Below are 10,523 nucleotides of genomic sequence, written 5' to 3'. Positions count from 1 at the left end.
ATGGATGCAAAGACCTGGTGTCTGGAGAGGATGGCGAGGACGAACAAGGTGACAAGGATCTGAGTGGCGCTCTGGCCTGTGGGCAGTCAGGAAAGGTGGGCTCATGTCATAGGCAGGGAGAAGACACATCAGAGCAATTACCAGTAGGGCCAGATGACTCTGTAACAGACAAATCCAGCCTGGCTTCAGGGTGCTGTCCCAAGTTGACACCTGCACTGACACCATCATGTTTCCCAGCTGGCTCTGTGCCTGTCCTCCTTGAATCTTGGAGGATCTTTCTGAGTTGGGGATCACAGGTGAGGTTAGAAGCTGCACACATGCCCCACTGCAAACATGGACAGGTCACTGGAGTGGAGGGGGAAGCGGCTGATTCCAAACAGCTTCTAGGTGATAGCAATTCTCTCTCCTGTTCATCCCAAGAGCATTTTGTTTCAGAAGAATGCTGTAAGGAGCTTGCCAGAAAGGTGAATTCTTGGGCTCCACCCTTCAGGTACTGAATCAGAAACTCCAGCCTGGGACCAATAAACTGTGCCTTAATAAGCTCTCTAGGTGATCCTGGCACTAAGGAAGTTGACCACTGGTCTCATCCATCTCTGTACCTGGCCAGGTGTAGTACAGAACAAGTGTGTGTTAACATGAATAAAATAAACATCTTGTTTGCTCCTCTGCCATCAGAGATCCCAGATTGAAGGCCCAGCACATAGTAGGTATTCACTAAAGGGGCAGGAAGTGTTATTCCAGCACCAGGGTTTGAGGCCTACCTGGCTCCCCAAGGAGGAAGGGAACATGGACAGAAGATTCATGGGTGGTGGGCATGGTGACTGCTGATGTCACAATGCCCCCATTTACCCTGCGTCAGGCTCCTGGACCGCCAGAAGGGGGCCAAGATAGAGGATGGCCGGCAGCAGTGAGAAGACCAACCGGGAGGTGGGATCGAGGACTAGGGGGACATTTGCCAACAAAATATAAGCACCGGTCAGGAGAACCACCAAGATACCGGAGGAAGCATGAGGAATCATGGAGACCTCTCAGGTAAGAGTCTGGGTGGAACAGTAGGTGCCCCCGATGGGGAGAGTCCAGGGTGGAAGTGAAAACACACACACACACACACGCACACACATGCACGCACACACACACACACACACACACACACACACACACACACACACAGGTACCAGCTGAGCACGTCCTTCACGGGAGACTTCTGTTGGTTTGAGGAATCCCAGGGTGTCAGGCCATCTTTTCCTTGAGTGGCTCCCAATTCTGGTCTCACGCCTCCTGAGGACATCCAAGCCCCACCACCCAGATTCTGATTAACTTTGTTTGCAGAGGGCTCGAGTGTGAGTACATTAAAAAAACAAAAACAGAAACAAACCAGTCCGGTGATTCTGCTTTGCTGTCAGGGTGACAATTTTATTTAAATAGGTAAACAAAATAGACTCACACAATATAATCATGTTTTCTGGGAGGCGGGGGCAGGGGATCATGTGTCATGTCTCCCCAGAGACACACGGCTTCTGGGCAGAGCTCAGCGTCAAGAGAATATTGAGCTAGGATTGGTAAATGCCTTCACTATTAAGAACCTATAGGTAAAAAGATCAACAGCCATGTGAATTATGGATTAAAAACTGAATATTCAAGTTGCTTATTTAAAAATAAGAAGAAAACATAAAAATAAGAGAGTATAAAAGAAGACATTAAATAAAATAACACTCAGTGGGTGCCTGGGTGGCTCAGTTGGTCAAGCCCCTGCCTTCAGCTCAGGTCATGATCTCAGAGTCCTGGGATCAAGTCCTGTGTCAGGCTCCCTGCTCAGTGGGGGACTCTGCTTCTCCCTCTCCCTCTGCCCCTGCTCAATGTGCTCTCTCTCTCTCTCACTCTCTCAAATAAATAAGTAAACTCTTAAAAAAAAAAACAAAAACACCACTCAGTAAACTGTATGAGCATCTAATGCAGGTACTGTGGTGTAGATGGGGTAGTGAGTAAAAGAGGGGCCTCTGGTGGCGCCAGCCTCATGGTGGTGTTTGTGGTGGTCACAGCCCCAGAAGCCACTCTGGTTTTGCACCTGCTTGAGCTACATTGAGTCAATCAGAGATGCAAGTACAAGGGAAGCCAGAGTTCTTGGGTTGAGATTCAGACTTCGGAGCACTTCCCTCCCTCTGTTTTAGCAGATGTTATCTGGGATGTCTTCCAAGGGCTGGTGGCTGGGACTTGTGCAAGGCATGCTGGTGGCTTCCTCTCTAGATCCCACAAAGTCTGCTGGGGTGTAGCAATTCCAGCAGCCTTGCTTTGCCCTAATGCTGCCACCGCCATGAGGAGCCTGGACTCACCAGGCTGAGCAATGGATGGCCCCAGGCTTCCCTCCTCATTCCCTCTAGTCAAAGTAAGAGCCCCTTGGAGGCCATATTGGAATCAGTTGTCAATGTGTGTATGTGTCTCTGTGTGCCTGTGAGTATGACTGTATGTTGGCTTATGTGTGTATATGCCTGTGTGTATATATGTGTTTGTGTATTTTTGTATATGTACCTATGTGTGTGTATGTTTGTGTGCCTGTGTGTGTATATGTGCATGTATGTGTTTGTAATGTTTCTCTGTGTACTTGTGAGTTCTGCGTGTTTTTATGTTGGCGTAGGTATTTGTCTGTGTCCCTGTGTATATGTATTTGTTTGAGCATCTAAGTATATGCATGTTTATGTGTGTGCATGCCCCTGTGTGTATGTATATGTGTTTGTGTCTGTGTCTGTGTGTGGGTCTGTGTGCATCTGTGTGTCTTTGCAAATGTCTCTGTGTGTGTCTTTCTATATGTGTGTATGCATGCGTTGTGTATTGGTGTCCTTGTGAGGATCTCTATATATGTGTGTGCATATGTGTGCATATGCGTATGTATGCGTGTGTCTGTGTGCATGTGTGTGTGCATGTGTGTGCCTGCCTGTGTGCCTGTGTGCCTGTGTGCCTCTGTGTGTAGATGCCTGCCCGCCCCAACATTCTGAAGGCCCCCATCGCTGTGCCTTCTGCTTATTTGTCACCCCATGGGTTCCTTCTTGCCCAGTGGCTGTTGTGGAGCTGTGAGGATGGACGTCAGGCTGCAGGGCTGCGGGGAGTGAGGAAAAGAGTAGCAGCTGGTACAGGCCACTCCCTGGGGAATTTTGGCTGAGAAAAGGAGAAAAATAAAAGTCAGGGAAGCTTGGGGTCAAGGGAAGAATTTTTCAGAGGCGGGGAGACATGGGGATGTTTGAACGCAGAAGAGGAGGGGCAGGGAACAGGGACACTTGGAAAATGCTGGGGGGAGGCAGAGAGTGAGGCTGGATGGGAGAGGCTGAGGAGGATGGAACCAAAGGTGGGAGGGAAGCGGATGTCTGCACCAACTTCTCTCCTCCCAGAACTTTTTATCAAGCTTTGAGATGGAAAATGCCCCCAGCATCTACCCACCTGCAAAGGAGGGACAGAAGCAAGTTTTGGAAAGGCTCAAACACTCAGTGAGCTTGATGTTATTGCTCATGTACATGTCCAAGTTCATTTCCTTGTTTCACTGCTGGCAGGACCAAGCCTAGGCTAGCTGGTCTCAGCCTTTGACAGGCTCAAGATCTTTGAGAACATAGATGTATTAGTTTCTCACACTTGAAGGCTTGCCTGACTCACGGGTCTTAGCCCCTTCCTAGGCTCATCTTCATCTCTGTCTCCATGTCATCTCCAACTCTGTACCCATCTCTATCCCTTCACTCTCCCCATGTCTATCCCCATGCTCATTCCCATGCTCATCTCCATGCTCATACCCATCTCCATCGCCAGCTCTGTATCCATCTCTATCCCTTCACTCTTTCCATACTTATCCTCATGCTCATCCCCATGCTCATCTCCATGCTGATCTCCATCTCCAACTCTGTGCCTATCCTCATCCCTAACCCCAGCCCCATGCTCATCTCCATCCTTATGTCTCTCCAGTACCCACTTTCCCAGAGAAATATGAGGACAAAAGAGGTCAGTAAGCAGTCCAAAGTTATACTGCTGGTTAGCCATGTCCATGACTTGAACCTAACACCATCTGACACCAGTGATCAAGCTCTGAACTCCCATGTCGTACTACATGGCATTGGGTCCCTGGTGCCTGACCCCTGTATGACCTCTGATCCTCTTAATGTCACTTACTGGCTCCTGAATTGGTCCTTTATTATTCAAACTTCAGCCCGCCTGTGCATCTCAGCTCAGACTTCTCTCCCAGCTACTGGCCCCTAGCTGGCCCAGAGCTCTGGTTCTTCTCCAGGATCTCATGGGACTTCCCCAGTCTTAATTTCCCCCAGGTCACCATATATCTAAAGACAGGACACACAGGCAGGTAGAAGGACAGGCTCCGAGGAAGGTGTCTAGGAGGAGGTATTTTAAGTTGAATGGACCAACATCATGTTCATGGCCTGTAATAAATGGCACGATGGGGACCCCACTACAGAGAGAGAAGGTGGGCAGTAGAACCCACGGCTGCACAGACGTTGGGGCTTGTGGAATGTGCCAGGAAATCAGCGAGATAGAAAAGTTTTGCCAAGTGGCATTGAGTGCCTGGTTGCAGCCAGATGACAGGAATGTGCAGCAGGTCAGGACTGCAGTCTGAGAAATTCTTGGCCTACTTTCATTTTCAATTTTCATTGTTTATCTCCAAAATAAATGTTTATTTTACCTTTATAATTTTTAAAAAATGTTTTATTTATTTATTTGTGACAGAGAGCTAGAGGGAGAGGGAGCACAAGCAAGAGGGTCAGAGGGAGAAGCAGACTCTCCACCAAACAGGGAGCCCAATGTAGGGCTTGATCCCAGGATGACCTGAGCTGAAGGCAGATGCTTAACGGACTGAGCCACCCAGGTGCCCCTTACCTTTATAATTTTTAAGGTTTTTAGAAACATGGGAAAGAATGATTTTGTTCTAGTTTTAGATGTCTTCTTTTGGCCTTAGGGAGACAAGGGGCAATTTGTTAATTCTAGTCTAAAAGTCACTGGCTGATGGCTAGGACTTCTTTGATTGGTGCAGGCCACCTGCGCTCCTTTTCCAGACCCCATGTTCTTTTGCTAATGTGTTCTCTGGCCTCATGATCCATTATTTTACTCACAGTCACGAAGAATCACCCCATGGCCCCTTGTTTACCCACTACATCCGATCTTCTGTATCCTCTGGTGCCCCCATCCTCTGTATGAGTCTCTTCACTGATGCTAAAGTGAATCTCACAAGTGCACACACACAGCCCCCTACACTCACCCCCATCCCACCCCTTTTTTGAACAACTACTGTTCCATTTCTGCCCACCCCTCCCCTATCATCCTTGTATCTTAAATATTTAAAAAAGTTTGAAATATATGTCAAGTGCACAAAGCCATACAGCTTATATCTCTGTGACTTATTACAAGTGGACACCTGGTAACAGCCATCCTTGTTAAGAGGTGGGACACTGCCACCCCAGGACCCCTGATCGCCTCTCCCAACCCATCCTCTCCCATTATTTACCTCTTCTTTAATCCTCAGAAGTAACTATTATCCTGATTTTGAAGTCATTATGCCCGTCGTTTTCACAGAGTAAGTGTATTCCTAAACACTGTATTTTGCCGGACTTCTTTCATTCACTATTATGCTTGTAAGATTCATTCATATGGTTGCACCCAGGTATCCCTTCTTTCTGTTGCTGCATAACGTTCCGTTCGATGGATGCACCATTGTGTATTTATCCGTTTTACTCTAGGTGGGTTTTTGGGTTATTTTCAATTTTTGGCCATCATAAGTATCACAATTGGAAACTCTTGACTATACATTTGCATGCTACACGTTTCTGGACCTGGGTGTGCAATTGCTAAGTTGAAGAGTGGCCGTATGTCTGCTTTAGTAGATGACGTCAAATTGTGTTCAGTTTACATTCCCACTGGTGGTGTTGCAAGCTCTACATCTTTCCTCCACTTGGTATTGTCAGTTTAAAAAATTGTAGCCATTCTCAGAGAGGTATAGTGGTATCTCATTGTGGTATTAATGCACATTTCCTGTGGGTTGAGTACCTTCTCATTTGTTTATTGTGCCATTTGGATACTGTCTTTTGTAATGAGACTATTCAAGTTTCTCAATTAACTTTCTGTTGTTTCTATCTTTTTCTTATTGACTATTTTAAATTTTAATTCTTTTTAAAAAATTTGTTTTAGGATTTTATTTTTAAGTATTCTCTGTACCCAAGGTGGGGCTTGAACTCACAACCCCGAGACCAAGAGTCACATGTTCTACCAACTGAGCCGGCCAGGTGCCTCTAAAAATTTTTAAAAATATAATCTACATACAAGCCCTTTTTGGTTATATGGAGAACCACAAGCTTCTTAGAGGCTTGTTTTTCATTCTCTTAATGGTGTCTTCCAGTGAACAGAAATTCTTAACTTCAAGAAATCTTTTTCTACCTTGATGGGATAAGATATTTTCTCCTATTATCTTCTAGAAGCTTTATTGTCTTCTAATAGTTAGAGGTATGACCCACCGGGACTTGTGTTTTGGGTATTATGAGAAGGCAATTATTTTTCCAGATGGATATCAAGTGATCTAGCGCCATTTAATGAAGATACCATCCTTCACAAACTGCTCTGCAGAGCCATTAGGTGGGTCTTTTCTGAGCTTTCTATTCTATACGATTGTCTATTTATACATTTTTGCACCAGTTCTACATTGTCTTAATTATTCTGGCTTTATCAGTTTTGAAATTCAGTGTAACACATTCCTCAAGTTTGTTTATCTTTGAGATTACCTTCTCTATCCTTCGCTCATTCTGTATCGAAATAAACTTTAAAATCAGCCTGTTTCTACAAACAATCCTGTTGATATTCTGTTTGAGATTATATTAAACCTATGGCCCATTTTAGGAGAATTGACATTCTTTACAATGAACATAGTACCTCCTTTCATTTATATAGATGTTTGAACATGTTTTTTCAATAAGGTATAATTTTTCATAGAGGACTTATGCATCTTTTGTTAGATTTATTCCTAACTTCGATATCTTTGAAACATGGTATCTTCTTAGACATTTTATAGCATGTTTGTGGCTGATGTTTAGAAATGCAAATGATTTGGTATGCTGTCTTTGTATCCAATAGCCTTGTTAAACTCACTAATGCTGATAGTTTATTTGTAGCTTAGTTTGGTTTTCTACATATGTAATCATGGCATATTAGTTAAGAACACTAGTTTTAGGAATCCGATTGACTTGGTTTGGAATTTTTTTCTTAAAAATATGAATTACTTTACTTAAAGGAGGCTCTATGCCCAATGTGGGGCTTGAACTCATGACCCTGAGTTCAAGAGTCCCATGCTTTACTGACTAAGCCAACCAGGCACTCCCTTGGTTTTGATTTCTAACTTCATCATTTATTCAATGTAGGACTTTGAGAAAATCGCCTGATTTTTTTGAGGCTGTTTCTCTCTTTCCAGAGTGGTGATTTACTCTCATAGGTTTATGGTAGGGAATAAATGAGATGAAGCATGAATGAAGCATGTGTCATCCTGAGGCAGTGCTGCCACACACGGGCCTCCATTTGTGATTTGTCATTACATTCCTTATCCTGAATTTCCTCTTTCCCATTTAACTCCATAGCTCTCCAAATTCTGGCTTTTACCCTGTCATTTTATAGAATCGTTCGCATAGGTGTGTTCCTAACATCAACTTTAATGGACTGCCCGAGTTTAGATGCCAGTTTTAAGTCCCAGGGACCAACTGTTCATCAGGCTAACTGGCTATAAATGTGAGATTTCCCACAACTCCTTCATCTGGTTGGATAATTTGCAAGGATGACTTATATAACTCAAGAAAATGCTTTATTTATGTTTCCCAGTTTATATAGGATACAGTCAGGAACAGCCACATGGAAGGGAGGAGGGTGGCACAGAGCTTCCATGTCTCTTCCAGGCATATCACCTTTCCAGCACGTTGATGCATTAACAAACATAGAAGTTCCCTGAACCCCATCACTTGGGGATTTTCATAGAGATTTCATTTTGTAGCCATGATTGATTAGATCAATGACCATCTAATGATTGAACTCAACGGCCAGCCCTTCTCCCTTTCATGGAGTTTGGGATGGGGCTGAGTGTGTCAACCTTCTAATTACTTAGTTAGTCTTTCTGCCCACCAGCTGCCATCCTAAAGCTATCTAGAGGGCAGCCCTGGTGGCACAGCAGTTTAGTGCTGCCTGCAGGCCGGGGTGTGATCCTGGAGTCCCGGGATCGAGTCCCATGTCGGGCTCCCTTCATGGAGCCTGCTTCTCCCTCTGACTGTGTCTCTGCCTCTTCTCTCTCTCTCTCTGTGTCTCTATGAATAAATAAATAAATAAATAAATAAATAATCTTTAAAAAAAGCTATCTAGAGCTTCTCTATGAGCCATCTCATGAGCATACAAGAGACAGTGAATTCCAAAGGTTTCAGGAGCTTTGTGCCAGGAATAGGTGACAAGACCTATTTAAAAAAATATATATTTATATACCACAGTCTTCTTTGCCTCCATTCCTTATATGTTGATTTTTTCCCCATGGTTCAGTTCTCATCCATGTTCTCAATTTAATCTTTGGCCTCATCTTTTGCCAAATCTGTATAACCATGAACATCTTGGATACCAGGTTCATATGGACAGTTGCTCACTGGACTTGACTACCTGGCTTTTCTATAATACTCTGAATGAAACAAAGCAGACTCTACCCAAGCCTTCTCTCTCTCTCTCTCTGTTGCTAATGTCTACCCCCTACTCAGAGAGCTGAGCACCATTCTAGACCCTTCTTACTCCTTCAACCCTATACTTAAATGTGGCCATGTTCTGTTCCCAATGTTCATTAATTTGGCTCAGTGTCTCATAATTTTCCCCCCAGTTGGCAACACCAGCTTCATCTGGAAACTTGTTAGACTTGAGAATTCTGGCACCAGCCCAGATCTATTGAACCAGAAACTCTGGGGCTGGCACCTGACAATCTGGATTTTACCAGGCTCTCTAGGTGATTCTGGCACTAGGGAAGTAGATCACTCATCTATCTCTATAATGGGCAAGTCTGGCCCCCAGAATAACTGTTTGTTGAAATGAAATGAAGTTGGATCTTCCCCCAGATGTCATCCTGACCTTCGTAGGCTGGGTGAATCACCTCTGATGTTTTCATGATACCTTGTGTCTCCCTTTGTCATAAACCCCCTTGTACTATAGTGGGACTGCCAATGGTAACACCCAGAAAGTAGAGATCTGCTATATTAACCTTTTTCAGTGAGTGTTTATACAGTTTCAGGTCCTGGGATATATGTGGGAAGAGACAGACAAGCTCCTTTGTCCCACGGAACTGAAATTCTCAGAAGGCAGGCAGAAAATAAATTGTAAACAAACAAATTTAAGATAATTTCAAATGGTGATAAATGCTTTAATGGAAATAAGGTAATAGGATGGAGTTGGATTGAAGGGCTAATTCAGATTGAAAGCTAGGGAAAGCCTTTCTGGCAAGGTGTCGCTGAGCTAAGGTCTAAATGATCAGAAGTCAGCTATGGGAGAATGTGCAGGGAAGACCATTGCAAGTAGACGGAGTAGCTGGAATTTGATGAGTTTGAGGACAGGGAGAAGGGCAATGTGATTGAAGCAGGAAGGGAGAAAGAGAGGGAAACTTCATAGGAGTTTGGATTTCATCCCAAGGGCTATGTGGAAACGGTCTAGGAGGGATGTGAATACTGGTACATATTTTAGAAAGACTGTTCTGACTGCTGTGTGTATAAAATAAATTGTATGGAGACAGGAATAGAAGCAGGGAGCCAGTTTGGAGGCTGTGTGAGTATCCTGGTGGGTGTGGAGGTAGCACTGCAAATATTTAATCACATGGATCCTGGTGCCCACTTTGAAATCCTGGGTCCGCCACATGAGGTATGGCTTTAAGCAAGTCACTGAACCTCTCTGGGCCTTCATTTTACCCTCTGTAAGAGGGCATAATAGTAGCACTTAACTCATAGATTTGTTGGGACTGCTTAATGAGTTAATACATGTAAAACATGGGCACAACTCTATGAATTATTATTAGTAGTAGTAATAGCAGTTGTCATCACGATAGCATGGGGACAAAACAATGGATTCCGGATATTTCTACAAGCTGAGTTGACTTGATTTGATGATACATTGAATCTTAAGGATGCAGGGGAGGAGAAGAAAGACTCCCTAGTTTTTTTTGGCAAAAGGTTTGTTTGTGGTGGTGTTTAATGAAATGGGGAAGATCAGTGGAGGAGCAGGTTCTGGTGTGTGTGTGTGTGTGTGTGTGTGTGTGTGTGTGTAACCTTAGTGTAGTTCTGAGACACCCATAAAACATCTGAGAATTGATGTCTGGCAGGGGGTCCCATATATGAGCCTGTATTTGAGGGAAGGGGGCCTGGAGACACACATGAGGGAATCGTGGCACAATGATGGTGTTAGATCGGGAGGGTGTGCAGATGAGGAGGAGAAGGGCACCCAGGATAGAGCACTGGGCTTTCTCACATTAAAAGTAAAGTAGAGGAGCAGGATCT

General features: G+C 44.4%; 1 protein-coding gene across 2 annotated transcripts in view; it reads left to right on the top strand.

Annotated features, from left to right (window-relative positions):
• The first annotated feature begins 859 nt into the window (after window positions 1-859).
• Window positions 860-10,523, top strand: part of CDRT4 (CMT1A duplicated region transcript 4) — a 31,823-nt gene continuing 22,159 nt past the window's right edge. The window contains exons 1-2 of one of the 2 annotated variants that reach the window (XM_025428318.3): window positions 860-1,032; window positions 6,538-6,609. The gene's annotated coding sequence lies outside the window, so the exon portion shown is untranslated. The remainder of the gene's footprint in view (window positions 1,033-6,537; window positions 6,610-10,523) is intronic. The other variant, XM_025428317.3, reaches the window with a different exon arrangement.

The sequence above is a fragment of the Canis lupus genome, chromosome 5, assembly GCF_003254725.2.
Source record: "Canis lupus dingo isolate Sandy chromosome 5, ASM325472v2, whole genome shotgun sequence".
Classification (NCBI taxonomy): domain Eukaryota; kingdom Metazoa; phylum Chordata; class Mammalia; order Carnivora; family Canidae; genus Canis; species Canis lupus.
This window is presented reverse-complemented; position numbering and strand designations above follow the sequence as displayed.